Source organism: Carassius gibelio, chromosome B18 (genome assembly GCF_023724105.1).
Source record: "Carassius gibelio isolate Cgi1373 ecotype wild population from Czech Republic chromosome B18, carGib1.2-hapl.c, whole genome shotgun sequence".
NCBI lineage: Eukaryota > Metazoa > Chordata > Actinopteri > Cypriniformes > Cyprinidae > Carassius > Carassius gibelio.
The window spans coordinates 25,985,723-26,001,383 of NC_068413.1; the positions used below are offsets into that span (position 1 = coordinate 25,985,723).

At 38.6% G+C, this 15,661-nt stretch overlaps 1 protein-coding gene and 1 long non-coding RNA gene across 2 annotated transcripts in view; both read left to right on the plus strand.

The window, feature by feature from the left end:
- LOC127977424 (genetic suppressor element 1-like) overlaps positions 1 to 15,661 on the plus strand; it is an 870,445-nt gene that overhangs the window by 405,184 nt on the left and 449,600 nt on the right. The window lies entirely within an intron of this gene.
- LOC127977467 (uncharacterized) overlaps positions 1 to 15,661 on the plus strand; it is a 75,051-nt gene that overhangs the window by 19,452 nt on the left and 39,938 nt on the right. The window contains exon 2 of the long non-coding RNA XR_008158243.1: positions 12,648 to 12,800. This is a non-coding gene — a long non-coding RNA (uncharacterized LOC127977467). The remainder of the gene's footprint in view (positions 1 to 12,647; positions 12,801 to 15,661) is intronic.

The window sequence follows — 15,661 nt, forward strand, 5'->3', positions numbered from 1 at the left end:
TTAAACAGCTAATTCAGTACCTCAAGGGGGAAAGATTAGCAATTAGAGTGCATTATCTGAAACGGCCACGGGATGGCGACTTTGCACTCTTGCAAGCTGGAATCAGAAAGCAGGGCGTAACCTGAAATTTCTAAACCACGCGTTCCCTCTGGTGTTTAGATAGCGGAATTACAATTTCAATATGACAGAAATTATCTGATCGTTTGTCAGGCTGATTTTCTGCATCAAAAATCACAAGTAACAAACAGAAAGTTTTGATTCTGTGGTGCTATATTAAACATAGGGTGAAGGAAGGATCCGTTCACTTCCAAAACACAAATGTAACAAAACAGGAATTTTCCATCTGTTGACTCCAATAGACATTTATCAAAATAGCACTTATGATTTAAATGTTTTAGGTTTAAAAATTGGGTAGCTAAGCCAATTTTAGACCAGGAGTTTTTACCGTTTTATTTTTGAATATCACTGTGGTTCACCACAAATTCAATAACGATATTTAATAAGCAAGGCCTTTTTAACTGAATCAGAGGAACATCGCTCATGTTCAGATTTACATGTTGCAACTAATAAAAGATTTCTTCATCTTTTAATTATTCATATTAAAATGTTCTCACTGTAAAAAGATTTTGGTCTTTCTTAACAGGATACTTTTAACATTATACTGCAGTTTACTTTAATTAAAAATAACAGTGACTATACTGTTAAGTTTCTATAAATACCTAACGTGCTGACTGACCAGCTTTTTGCCTCAGTCAGTTATGAGTGAGTTCGCGTCTTGCGACTTATCTCACAAGTAACGTTACATAATTTCATAGCGCACGTGCCGAAATTATTAAAAACCATATACACAGATTGATGGCTCACAAAACGAAATTTGAAATGCGCGCGTTCCTCCACCATTAATGTAACAACGAGTTGTACAGAATAATTAACTCAAATGATATATAGGGAATTTGAATAATTAATCAGGAATATGATTAATATACATCTCAGATGACAGTTACATTAAATTTTATTGATTATGAAAAATAGCTCAATTGTCTATACCAATAACTAATTACAGGGCACTGTAACTTACTCATTAACATGTCAATATTCCATTCTTCATATCAATTATTGTGATATCTCTTACTGTAAATTACTGCAAATCAAACAGTGGTTTGTCCAGCAAACCAGATTGACCTATCAATTTCCAATAAAGTTATCACTTCTTATAATTCAAGGAAAAATATTCTCTGGACATGAAAACATTATCCTATCCTTATGATAAATTTAGTTTCTAAATTTAAAGCTTGTAGCTAAAGATCAGACATCTCAGTGACTTGTAATGTGAGTGGGGTGGAGTCCAAGCCAATCATGGATATAGGGTTTTTAATAATTAAACTAATAATACATCGAAACTACAAATCACACAGAGTAAATATGCATACGACAATACAGACAGTAAACTTTTTACAAGACATAACGGAATCCAAATAAAAGAGAGAGAGAGAGAGAGAGAGAAAGAGAGAGAAATGAATGAGGTCACAGAATGAGCTCAGATATGGAAATCACAGTCAGTAAACCTTAGCAGCCAACAACGGATCAAATCATAGCAACACTTTAAAGCAGCATTTAAATCTCCATAGAAAACGATACTTGCATGGCCCAGTGTGCGTGGCGTGAGGCTGGCGACGCGCGTGTGAGCTGCGCTGGATGGCGTGAGCATGAAGCCACGTGATCCTTTGTGGCAAGGGGTGTTCGTTCATCTTCCGGCTGTTGCGGGATCGCGCGGTATTTGAAAGGTTCCACAAACAATGTTCCAGAATTCGCCTTCCTTGCTCATTCTGTGACCTCATTCATTTCTCTCTCTTTCTCTCTCTCTCTCTCTCTCTCTCTCTCTCTTTTATTTGGATTCCGTTATGTCTTGTAAAAAGTTTACTGTCTGTATTGTCGTATGCATATTTACTCTCTGTGATTTGTAGTTTCGATGTATTATTAGTCTAAGCTCTTAAAAGAGGTGCTTCCAGAAGTCATAGGTCCTCTTCTGACTATTATTAATTCCTCATTGTCATTAGGATATGTCCCCAAAACCTTCAAACTGGCTGTTATTAAGCCTCTCATAAAAAAGCCACAACTTGACCCCAGAGAACTAGTTAATTATAGACCAATCTCGAATCTCCCTTTTCTGTCCAAGATACTAGAAAAGGTGGTATCCTCACAATTATATTCCTTCTTAGAGAAAAATGGTATATGTGAGGATTTCCAGTCAGGATTTAGACCATATCATAGTACTGAAACTGCTCTCCTTAGAGTTACAAATGATCTGCTCTTATCATCTGATCGTGGGTGTATCTCTCTATTAGTTTTATTGGATCTTAGTGCTGCGTTTGACACAATTGACCACAACATTCTTTTGCATAGACTTGAACAATTTGTTGGCATCAGTGGAAGTGCATTAGCATGGTTTAAATCGTACTTATATGACCGCCATCAGTTCGTAGCAGTGAATGAAGATGTATCATATCGATCACAAGTGCAGTATGGAGTACCACAAGGCTCAGTTCTAGGGCCGCTACTCTTCACGCTTTATATGTTACCCTTGGGAGATATCATCAGGAAACATGGTGTTAGCTTTCACTGTTATGCTGATGATACGCAGCTCTATATTTCCTCGCAGCCCGGTGAAACACACCAATTTGAAAAACTAATGGAATGCATAGTCGATATAAAAAATTGGATGACGAGTAATTTCTTACTGCTAAATTCAGAAAAAACAGAGGTGTTAATCATAGGGCCTAAAAACTCTACTTGTAATAACCTAGAACACTGTCTAAGACTTGATGGTTGCTCTGTCAATTCTTCGTCATCAGTTAGGAACCTAGGTGTGATACTTGATCGCAATCTTTCCTTAGAAAGCCACGTTTCTAGCATTTGTAAAACTGCATTTTTCCATCTCAAAAATATATCTAAATTACGGCCTATGCTCTCAATGTCAAATGCAGAAATGTTAATCCATGCATTTATGACTTCAAGGTTAGACTATTGTAATGCTTTATTGGGTGGTTGTTCTGCACGCTTGGTAAACAAACTACAGCTAGTCCAAAATGCAGCAGCAAGAGTTCTTACTAGAACCAGGAAGTATGACCATATTAGCCCGGTCCTGTCCACACTGCACTGGCTCCCTATCAAACATCGTATAGATTTTAAAATATTGCTTATTACTTATAAAGCCCTGAATGGTTTAGCACCTCAGTATTTGAATGAGCTCCTTTTACATTATACTCCTCTACGTCCGCTACGTTCTCAAAACTCAGGCAATTTGATAATACCTAGAATATCAAAATCAACTGCGGGCGGCAGATCCTTTTCCTATTTGGCGCCTAAACTCTGGAATAACCTACCTAACATTGTTCGGGAGGCAGACACACTCTTGCAGTTTAAATCTAGATTAAAGACCCATCTCTTTAACCTGGCATACACATAACATACTAATATGCTTTTAATATCCAAATCCGTTAAAGGTAAACTGGAACCGGAACACTTCACATAACACCGTACTTTCTACATCATTAGAAGAATGGCATCTACGCTAATATTTGTCTGTTTCTCTCTTGTTCCGAGGTCACCGTGGCCACCAGATCCAGTCTGTGTCCAGATCAGAGGGTCACTGCAGTCACCCGGATCCAGTACGTATCCAGACCAGATGGTGGATCAGCACCTAGAAAGGACCTCTACATCCCTGAAAGACAGCGGAGACCAGGACAACTAGAGCCCCAGATACAGATGCCCTGTAAAGACCTTGTCTCAGAGGACCACCAGGACAAGACCACAGGAAACAGATGATTCTTCTGCACAATCTGACTTTGCTGCAGCCTGGAATTGAACTACTGGTTTCGTCTGGTCAGAGGAGAACTGCCCCCCCAACTGAGCCTGGTTTCTCCCAAGGTTTTTTTCTCCATTCTATCACCGATGGAGTTTCGGTTCCTTGCCGCTGTCGCCTCTGGCTTGCTTGGTTGGGGTCACTTCATCTACAGCGATATCGTTGACTTGATTGCAAATTAAAACAGACACTATTTCAACTGAACAGAGATGACATAACTAAATTCAATGATGAACTGCCTTTAACTATCATTTTGCATTATTGAGACACTGTTTTCCAAATGAATGTTGTTCAGTGCTTTGGCGCAATGTATTTTGTTTAAAGCACTATATAAATAAAGGTGATTGATTGATTGATTGTGTGGAGAGGCGAATAGTTGAATAAACTTAGTAAAGAAAAGAAAAGAAAACAACGAAAACGAAAGCTTCCGAAGGAGCCATGATAATGGCTTCCCCCTCTCAGTCCCTGTGCTGAGGGGGACGGCGATATGAGCGCATGGGCCTCGCGGGAGCGACGTTGGTCGCAGCGTGTGAGAAGGAAGCGAGTCAGCGTAAAAAGAGCCAAGGCGGGCCTTGTTCGGTCGACTCTTATAGCTTGAGATGGTTCACGCCTCTGTTCGCGTGAACAACCAATGAACATCCGCGATCTGCAGCGGGAAAAAGTTCCTTTGTCTCTGTAGAAAACAACCCCCTAGTGATTTAGGGCTTGTCAGATTTCATCAGGGATATTCTAGCAAGTTCGTAATTCTAGAATAATAAACTTTTCATTACTTTGCTTTAGATAAGTGGGTCTGTCAAAGCATGACGATTACAAAAACACCAAACAGTATATATATAAATGATCAAAACATGAAGTTACATTCGAATGCAGAATTACACACATTAAAGATTAACACACGCTAATAAATTGCAGATAGTCCCAATTTATATGGGAAACATCTAATGTACCAAAAAGAAATACATAATACATTTAGAAAACATAAAAACATTTTACCATTCTTTTTGTAAGGATTAGATTTTCTGTCCTGTTGCCCTGTGTGGTCGTAAAATTTTACGACCTGCAGGAGTGGGGGTTGCAGAACATGGCTCTCTTTGAGAAAGACAATTCCAATTTTTATGATGCTTTTCCACTATTCTGTCCTCTGCATGCGTGTGCATTGAGCATGCATATACAGATAGCCAAACATTATAAAGAGATGAAGAGGCTTCAATGACGACTCAGATGATTAAGTAAATTTCCTCTTTACTTGACTTTGTTGAGTGCAATTAAGTTGTTTCTCTCAATCTATGTTATATTATTTTTGTGTAAAAATAGCCCTGTAACGGAGGAGCGGGCTTCAGTAGGAAGATGAATGACCATGGCTGGGTGACTACTAGCCCACTGTCTGAGGTCAAATCCTCCTTTTGCTAACTTGCTGCATAGATCCACTGTTTGTTTGGCTGCAGCAATAGTAGGAAAACTTGCGAGACAATGGTCCACATAGAAGCTCTGGTGTACTATTTCTTGTAACCCTGGATATTTGACTTCAGAATTATGAGCATGATGTTTCAGAGCGAATATGGCACAGAATGGACTGCTTGTTGCACCAAATGGTAGAACCTGCCATTCATACACATCTAGAGGGTTCTCACTCTGCATGTCTCTCCAAATGAAATGGAGAAAGGAACCTGATGGAACATGCCCTTTATATCTGCACTTACAGCCACATGATTCTGTCTGAATCTCAGCAGGACACCCAGCAGTGATGGTCCGAATGCAGGACCAGGGAGCAGTTGATTGTTAAGATATAGACCCTATTGTTTGAATGAACAGTTGAACACCAGTCGTGTTTTATTGTTATGGCTCACCAGATGGTGGGGCAGGTACCATGATTCTTCTGCCTGGGCTGCTTCCCTTTGGTTAAGTTTGTCTACATAATCTGCTTCAGTGAGTTAAGAAATCTCTCCTGAGTAGATTGAGGCCTTCTCAGGGTCTTTCTGGAGTCTCATTTCAGTACTCCTTAGGTTTGGAAGAACATAGATCCCTTAAACTTAAGTGCATCTGGCTTCCACAGAAGTGGGGTGGCATAACATTGTTCACCCTATACACTGACTTGCTGCGTTTGAGAAAAGCTGCATAGCCTTGTTATCTTGCCTGGACCGGACCACCAGCTTCTCATTGCGAAAAGGCAACACGTCCAGTTGTCATAACCTTTCCACATTTCTGTAGAAAAGATCATCTTGGTGAGCAGTGGAGAGAAAGAAACCTGGTCTGTGGTAAACGTTACTGCTCCTTGGAGAGCCCACCTGAGAGCTGTATGGACTGCTACTGGACCCCCTTTGGTGCCTTGGCAAATAAGCTCTTTGACAGTAATGAGATGAACTTTGTCTGAACCAATGAGTACAAGCGGATGCACTTTGTAAAATGGCTCTAGTGTAACTCCCCTTAGATGTGCATACAGTCTCCGAAGAGCCTAAACTGGGTATGTCTGTTCTACCAGATCAAGACCAGAAGCTGTAAATACTTGATAGCATTTCTCTGGATTATTTCTTGGAGAGATTTCAAAGGTGACCTTTGTGCCATTCATGTGAGTAGTGTCTGGTCGGACGGTACCAAGGACTAGAGTCTCAGGTTCGCCTTTCAGCTACAGCTGCTGGACGGCAGTGGGCAGGATCATGGTGCTGTTGTCCATCATCTAGAATAGCATAAGTCTCAAATGTCTTTGATTTGTGGTGTAGCAGCACTGGTACCACCTTCAGAAGGACTCTGCCTGATGCGATGGATGGTAATAGGTAGATACGGCTCTCAGAGTTAGCTGATGATGTGTTAGTTGTATGACTTTGGGCCACACCATGAAGCACTTGAAGGTTAATACCACCACAGTCACTGCAGGGTTTCTTTAGGTTACAGGTCTCAGGTGCATGGGAATGAGCACATTTCCAACCACACTTTTCCTCCGAAACCGACTTGCAAAGTTCAACAACAGGCTGCTATCTCACACTACTGCATCGAGTGATGTAGTGATCTTTGCTGCCACAGAATAGGCAGATAACTTTGGGTGATGTTCTTTTCCAAGACACCTTAGTATGCTTTAGACTCTGTGGGTGATACACCATGATACAAGGTTGTACTTTGGCTTTTCGGTTTAGCCCCATTCTTCTCCTTTGAACACCTGGGAGCTCTTTCATACTGGTATTGTTGCACTAACCTACTGGAAAGTCTCTGTTGCTGAGCCTTGACCTGGAGCCTTCCAGCAAAGTTTTGTAGAGGTTGTACAGGTTAATACTTGTGGAGTTGAGGTTCCCTCTTAGCTGGAGAAACTCTATGAAGCCATCTCTTAAATAATTTGGCAGCTTACTGAGCAAGTGATCTACGTGTGAACAACAGTTAAACTTCATTTCCTTTTAACTGTGTTGTACTGTTGATTGCATGACCCTGGCATGACAGCTGACGAATCACTGGTGGAAAGTGCTTAGGAGAGCTAATACCAATTAGTTAAAAAATGCTTAATTGGCCACGGTCACATTCCTTTCCCACAACCAGTATACAGAAGTGCTTTTATCATGATATTTTGTCATGACATGCGATGAAAAGCCTTTTCACATGTACAGCCATGTGTAAGTGACCAATCATCACTATACACATTCTATCGGCACAGTTAACCAACCACGAAAGCATTCTATAATCATGCTGTGCCCAACTGAACTCAAGTGGACAAATAACTGGAAGCGTTCCTTACAATTCTTAGAACCATTTGGCCCAATGGTTGAAATGCGCTAATGTGTTGTATTTGCTTTTTTCCCAACATTACATAATGGTCATTTCCAAACATACATCTTTTTTTGCTTCAAAACACAGATGGTAAAAGGGAATTGCCACTAATGGGAGTCCCACTTGCTGTGAAGGGGAAGTTCATGTTACTATAACTAATGTTAACAAATGAGACATAATTGTATTGTGTTGCCAGCGTTTTAAATTATGTGCATTTAAATTTTGTAGAAATATGTTTATTTATATGTTTATTAACTGCTCTCTGTTATCTCTGTTTCTTCTATATGTTTCCTGCCTTACTATGTCATCTCATGTCATGTGAACTGCTCTGTAGGTAAGTGACTTTTATTTTCACTTGTAATCCATTATAGTGTTACCTCTGCTATTCATATTTACTGAAAGATAATGGGTGACAATCCATGGGTGAAAAAAGGTTTTTGTTGGGACAAACAGTCTTAACTGTTTGTGTTGTTGTAGTAATGATAATTATTTAAAAATGATAAGTAAGATAAATAAGTTAAATATTATTGAGTTTTATTTCATATATAAATCACAAATATGGCTAATAATAGCCATGTTGTAAGAGTAAATGCTCTGCTGACATGTTTTAAATTTGTTGGGCTTGAGTTTGCAGGAGTCATTTCCATATGTTCACAGTTTTATATGATTAGGTGAGGTTTGGTTTGTTTTTTAGGATTGTGTGTCAGTTTAGTGTCAAATAAGGGTCAAAGAGCAGAAATGAATTGATAATGGGCACTCTTCTTGAAAATGACCTTTTTGAAATTTTCTCTCATAAATTGTATGACAAATATGCATTTAGACAGACACACAGACACACCACACACACACACACGTTTGTCTTTGTGAAAAGTGGGGACATCCCATAGGCGTAATGGTTTTTATACTGTACAAACTGTATATTCTATCGACCTTCACCAACCCTACACCTAACCCTAACCCTCACAGGAAACTGTGCATTTTTACTTTCTCAAAAAAAAACTCATTTTGTATGATTTATAAGCATTTTGAAAAATGGGGACATGGGTTATATACACATACACACACACACACACACACACACACACACACTGTAGCACCAGATGTTCAGTATAGAAATATTAATTGCCTGAGAATGGGTGGCTGCTACCATCCAAGTGAATTGTCTCTGTCACATCTCACATCTCAGTGATAACTTAAATCCACATCTGCTGATCTCAGATCAGATCCAAATGTATCAGTGGTCCTTCTGGATGAATACTGTTGCTAAGAGACATATGAGTAGGGTGGGTGTGTTTAGATCAGTGTGTAAAGATGTAGAACACAAATATCACAATTGACAGCAGTGATCAGAGGACAGCAGAGACCGTGATTCAGTCTTAGGAAACACAAATAGAACATAGACAAGAACAAAATAAAAATCAAATGGATGGCATGAAAAAAAAAAAAACAGTCTTACAAATATGCAATGACAGTGTATCAGACTCAGACTCAGAATGCAGCAACATGTACAGTATATCTCAAAAGTCTATCCATAAATATGATACATTACCACCCTGTCTGTATAAAAATCAACTCCTTGAACTTCAAGAAAAAAAAATCTTCTACCGTATTCACAAGTGCCTTGCCTTAAAGTAGTAGTTCACTTCCAGAATGAAATTTTCCTGATAATTTACTCCCGATATTTTAGCCCGATGTCATCCGAGATGCAAAAACTTAAAAAATCGTTCAACATCGTTTTACGTTTTTATTTATTAATTTTTGTGTGTAAAGATGTGAGGTTGAGCTAGTTAAAGATGAGCATTTGTGGTTAAAAATATAAATTTGTATTTTTCTTAGAAAATGACTTATAGTTTCACTAAATATAAGACCCCTTTGAAGATGCATTGAAACTGCAGTTTGGACCTTCAGCCATTTGGCCATTATTGAAGTCCACTATATAGAGGAAAATCCTGGATTGTTTTCCTTAAAAATCTTATATATATATATAGTATAGTATAATATCTTTTAATATTTTAGATGGCATGGGTGTGAGTAAATTATCAGGAAATTTTCATTCTAGAAGTGAACTACTCCTTTAAGGTGGGAATGACCAAAAAGGGGAAATAGGATACTGCAGGGCAATAGGATCTTGCACGACACTGTAAAATGAATTACACCTGTCACAAAATATGTCTTCTAAAATATTTTTGTGGAAATGTTTAATCATTGTGACCAGAGCCCGACCGATATGGATTTTTGGGGGCCGATGCCGATATTAACTCGAAAAGAGCCGATTTATAAGCCGATATTTTGATTTTGAAAATAAAATGGATATTAGACCCATTTCCTATAAACTGCACTTACACAACATTCAATAGCAAAATATCTGCCTGTTCTATGTATGTGGGCTGTATAAATCATTTTCCAGAAGGGATTTATGTTTAAAAAAAAAAGCCTTAGATTACGGTCTCAATGACTAAACAACTGCACATCAAAAGTATATATTTTTTAATGATCAAAAAACAGTCTGATTTTAAACATTTAACACTTTTACTTTCTTCCAGTTGAAGCTGGTTTTAACAGTCTGTGTGTCTACTGTAAATAAATTATAATACTAAAGTTAAAGTATTTGCAGAAGTAGTCCCACACTTTGCTGCTACAGCATTCACCTTTTTCAGGTATCTGTAGGGCAGAAAGAGAGACAGAGAAAGAATAAGCATGTGTATTAATAATATCACCATGTATCATTACTCATGTCATCATTAGAATTATAATAAACAGGGATCTCCTACATAGGCAAAAATGAGAAATATATATATATATATATATATATATATATATATATATATATATATATATTTTTTTTTTTTTTTTTTTTTTTTTTTTTTTTTGTCAAGCAATAGGTATGACCTATTATCTACTTATATTTAATCATATTATTACAACATTTTCCTGTTATGTCTGAAAAGCTGCTTTGAAACAATCTGTAAAAAAGAAAAAAAAAAGAAAAAAGCGCGTGTTCAGCTCACATTTATTTACATGTCCCCTCTGGTTTAATAATTTCTGACGCACCTACTGTGACAAAAGTGTTCCTGTAGCTCAACTGGTAGAGCACTGCGTTAGCTAGCAAGCAAGCAAGCACAAGGTTGGGGGTTCGATTCCCCGGGAACACATGATATGTAAAATTTGATAGCCTGAATGCACTGTAAGTCGCTTTGGATAAAAGTGTCTGCTAAATGCATAAATTTAATTTAATTTTCTGTAGTTACTGTAACTACACTATATTTGCTCTCACAGACACATTCACAACGGACCCGTATATCTTCTCATCTTCTCTTTGTGCCTGGAAGCGACGCGCACGCGGTGCGACGCGCCCGTTTTTTTCAGGCGCGTCCGCACCGCATCGAGTTAAAAACATCTCAACTTTTTAGAATGCCGCAAGCGCACCGCGGGTCATGTGACAAGAACTAACCAATCAGCTTCATCCTTTCCCGTAACAACATTGAAAACTGAACCAAGATGAAAGAACAGCTGTTCATAGCTGTATATGGATTGCCATTTTGAAATAAATTTAGTAGCAGAGCTACTGCGAGCGATTTTTAGTGCTGCAAATCCATTTATCTTTTGCTGAAATTTCTGCGTATTCATGGAGAGAGCATGTCATGGTTGCTTAGCAAAGGCAGATGCCTCAGGAGCGCTTCTGCTCAAGTGCTTTGGAAAGAAGGAAAAAGCGGTGCGCCTAGCGTTTTCCACGCATTTTTAGGCGCGATATGTGAACGGCCCCTTACGCGGTCATTATGTGGGAAACACTGCAGATATATTTACAATAAGATGAACGCTAACGTTATAGTTTGACCTCTTATTAATATTAGCACTCTTCCACTGATAAACATGGTATTAGCTTTGTGGCTAATATAATATAGCAATGCATTAGTGGCTGTAAGTGATGTTACAGAATATTTAGAAGTGATAATGAAAGGACCGTTAGCTAGAACTACCACATTGTTTTTATATACAGTGGATGAACTAAATCATCTCACATGACGAATGACAGACTCACCGTCAAAACAGTACAGCTCCGTGGCTTGGCTGATCGCTTTCTTCTATAGACTCTCTGCAACTGCGGAGCTCCCTCTGGTGGGCAAACTATGCAACACTCATAACATGAGTGAAGCATGAGACTCTGTTTCTCATCAATCAATCAATCAATCACCTTTATTTATATAGTGCTTTAAACAAAATACATTGCGTCAAAGCACTGAACAACATTCATTTGGAAAACAGTGTCTCAATAATGCAAAATGATAGTTAAAGGCAGTTCATCATTGAATTCAGTTATGTCATCTCTGTTCAGTTGAAATAGTGTCTGTTTTTATTTGCAATCAAGTCAATGATATCGCTGTAGATGAAGTGACCCCAACTAAGCAAGCCAGAGGCGACAGCGGCAAGGAACCGAAACTCCATCGGTGACAGAATGGAGAAAAAAACCTTGGGAGAAACCAGGCTCAGTTGGGGGGTCAGTTCTCCTCTGACCAGACGAAAACCAGTAGTTCAATTCCAGGCTGCAGCAAAGTCAGAATGTGCAGAAGAATCATCTGTTTCCTGTGGTCTTGTCCTAGTGCTCCTCTGAGACAAGGTCTTTACAGGGGATCTGTATCTGGGGCTCTAGTTGTCCTGGTCTCCGCTGTCTTTCAGGGCAGTAGAAGTCTTTCTAGGTGCTGATCCACCATCTGGTCTGGATACGTACTGGATCCGGGTTACTGCAGTGACCCTCTGATCTGGACACAGACTGGATCTCGTGGCCACGGTGACCTCGGAACAAGAGAGAAACATACAAATATTAGCGTAGATGCCATTCTTCTAATGATGTAGCAAGTACGGTGTTATGTGAAGTGTTTCCGGTTCCGGTTTACCTAATTAATGCAGCCTAAAAATCCTTTAACGGATTTGGATATTAAAAGCATATTAGTATGTTATGTGTATGCCAGGTTAAAGAGATGGGTCTTTAATCTAGATTTAAACTGCAAGAGTGTGTCTGCCTCCCGAACAATATTAGGTAGGTTATTCCAGAGTTTAGGCGCCAAATAGGAAAAGGATCTGCCGCCCGCAGTTGATTTTGATATTCTAGGTATTATCAAATTGCCTGAGTTTTGAGAACGTAGTGGACGTAGAGGAGTATAATGTAAAAGGAGCTCATTCAAATACTGAGGTGCTAAACCATTCAGGGCTTTATAAGTAATAAACAATATTTTAAAATCTATACGATGTTTGATAGGGAGCCAGTGCAGTGTGGACAGGACCGGGCTAATATGGTCATACTTCCTGGTTCTAGTAAGAACTCTCGCTGCTGCATTTTGGACTAGCTGTAGTTTGTTTACCAAGCGTGCAGAACAACCACCCAATAAAGCATTACAATAGTCTAACCTTGAAGTCATAAATGCATGGATTAACATTTCTGCATTTGACATTGAGAGCATAGGCCGTAATTTAGATATATTTTTGAGATGGAAAAATGCAGTTTTACAAATGCTAGAAATGTGGCTTTCTAAGGAAAGATTGCGATCAAGTAGCACACCTAGGTTCCCAACTGATGACGAAGAATTGACAGAGCAACCATCAAGTTTTAGACAGTGTTCTAGGTTATTACAAGCAGAGTTTTTAGGCCCTATGATTAACACCTCTGTTTTTTCTGAATTTAGCAGTAAGAAATTACTCATCATCCAATTTTTTATATCGACTATGCATTCCATTAGTTTTTCAAATTGGTGTGTTTCACCAGGCTGCGAGGAAATATAGAGCTGCGTATCATCAGCATAACAGTGAAAGCTAACACCATGTTTCCTGATGATATCTCCCAAGGGTAACATATAAAGGGTGAAGAGTAGCGGCCCTAGTACTGAGCCTTGAGGTACTCCATACTGCACTTGTGATCGATATGATACATCTTCATTCACTGCTACGAACTGATGGCGGTCATATAAGTACGATTTAAACCATGCTAATGCACTTCCACTGATGCCAACAAAGTGTTCAAGTCTATGCAAAAGAATGTTGTGGTCAATTGTGTCAAACGCAGCACTAAGATCCAATAAAACTAATAGAGAGATACACCCACGATCAGATGATAAGAGCAGATCATTTGTAACTCTAAGGAGAGCAGTCTCAGTACTATGATACGGTCTAAATCCTGACTGGAAATCCTCACATATACCATTATTCTCTAAGAAGGAATATAATTGTGAGGATACCACCTTTTCTAGTATCTTGGACAGAAAAGGGAGATTCGAGATTGGTCTATAATTAACAAGTTCTCTGGGGTCAAGTTGTGGCTTTTTTATGAGAGGCTTAATAACAGCCAGTTTGAAGGTTTTGGGGACATATCCTAATGACAATGAGGAATTAATAATAGTCAGAAGAGGACCTATGACTTCTGGAAGCACCTCTTTTAAGAGCTTAGATGGTATAGGGTCTAACATACATGTTGTTGGTTTAGATGATTTAACAAGTTTATACAATTCTTCCTCTCCTATAGTAGAGAATGAGTGGAACTGTTCCTCAGGGGGTCTATAGTGCACTGTCTGATGTGATACGGTAGCTGACGGCTGAATGGTTGCAATTTTATCTCTAATAGTATTGATTTTAAAAGTAAAGTAGTTCATAAAGTCATTACTGTTGTGGTGTTGGGAAATGTCAACACTTGTTGAGGCTTTATTTTTCGTTAATTTAGCCACTGTATTGAATAAATACCTGGGGTTATGTTTGTTTTCTTCTAAAAGAGAAGAAAAGTAATCAGATCTAGCAGTTTTTAATGCTTTTCTATAGGATATGCTACTTTCCCACCAATCAATACGAAATACCTCTAGTTTTGTTTTCCTCCAGCTGCGCTCCATTTTTCGGGCTGCTCTCTTTAGGGTGCGAGTATGCTCATTATACCATGGTGTCAAACTGTTTTCCTTAACCTTCCTTAAGCGTAAAGGAGCAACTGTATTTAAAGTGCTAGAAAAGAGAGAGTCCATAGTTTCTGTTACATCATCAAGTTGTTCTGAGGTTTTGGATATGCTAAGGAATTCGGATACATCAGGAAGATAACTTAAAAAGCAGTCTTTTGTGGTAGAAGTGATGGTTCTTCGATACTTGTAACAAGAAGTAGAATTTACAATTTTGGCTATATGAAGTTTACACAGAACTAAATAATGATCTGAGATATCATCACTTGGCTGAATAATTTCAACACTATCAACATCAATTCCATGTGACAGTATTAAATCTAGAGTATGATTTCGACAATGAGTAGGTCCTGAAACATGTTGTCTAACACCAATAGAGTTCAGAATGTCTATAAATGCTGATCCCAATGCATCTTTTTCATTATCGACATGGATATTAAAATCACCAACTATTAAGACTTTATCTGCAGCCAGAACTAACTCGGATGTAAAATCACCAAACTCTTTAATAAAGTCTGTATGGTGCCCTGGTGGCCTGTATACAGTAGCCAGTACAAACATAAAAGGGGATTTATCATTTACATTGGTTTCTCTGGATAATGTTATATGAAGCACCATTACTTCAAACGAGTTATACTTGAAGCCTGCCCTCTGAGAAATCCTGAAAACGTTGTTATAAATTGAAGCAACTCCTCCCCCTTTGCCTTTTAGACGCGGCTCATGTTTATAACAGTAATCTTGGGGGGTGGACTCATTTAAAATAATGTAATCATCAGGTTTTAGCCAAGTTTCTGTCAAACAGAGCACATCTATATTATGATCAGTTATCATATTATTTACAAAAAGTGTTTTCGTAGAAATGGATCTGATATTCAATAAGCCAATCTTTATCATTTATCCATATTGCATTTGTTTTTTATTTGTTGAACCTCAATTAAATTGTTAACCTTAACTTGGTTTGGACGTTTTTTGTATTTTCTAGTTCGGGGAACAGACACAGTCTCTATAGTGTGATATCTAGGTGAAAGAGTCTCTATGTGCTGAGAATTAACTGACCTCTGTGACGGAAGGCAGCTAGCAGACGGTCGGTTTAGCCAGTCTGTCTGCTTCCTGACCTGGGCCC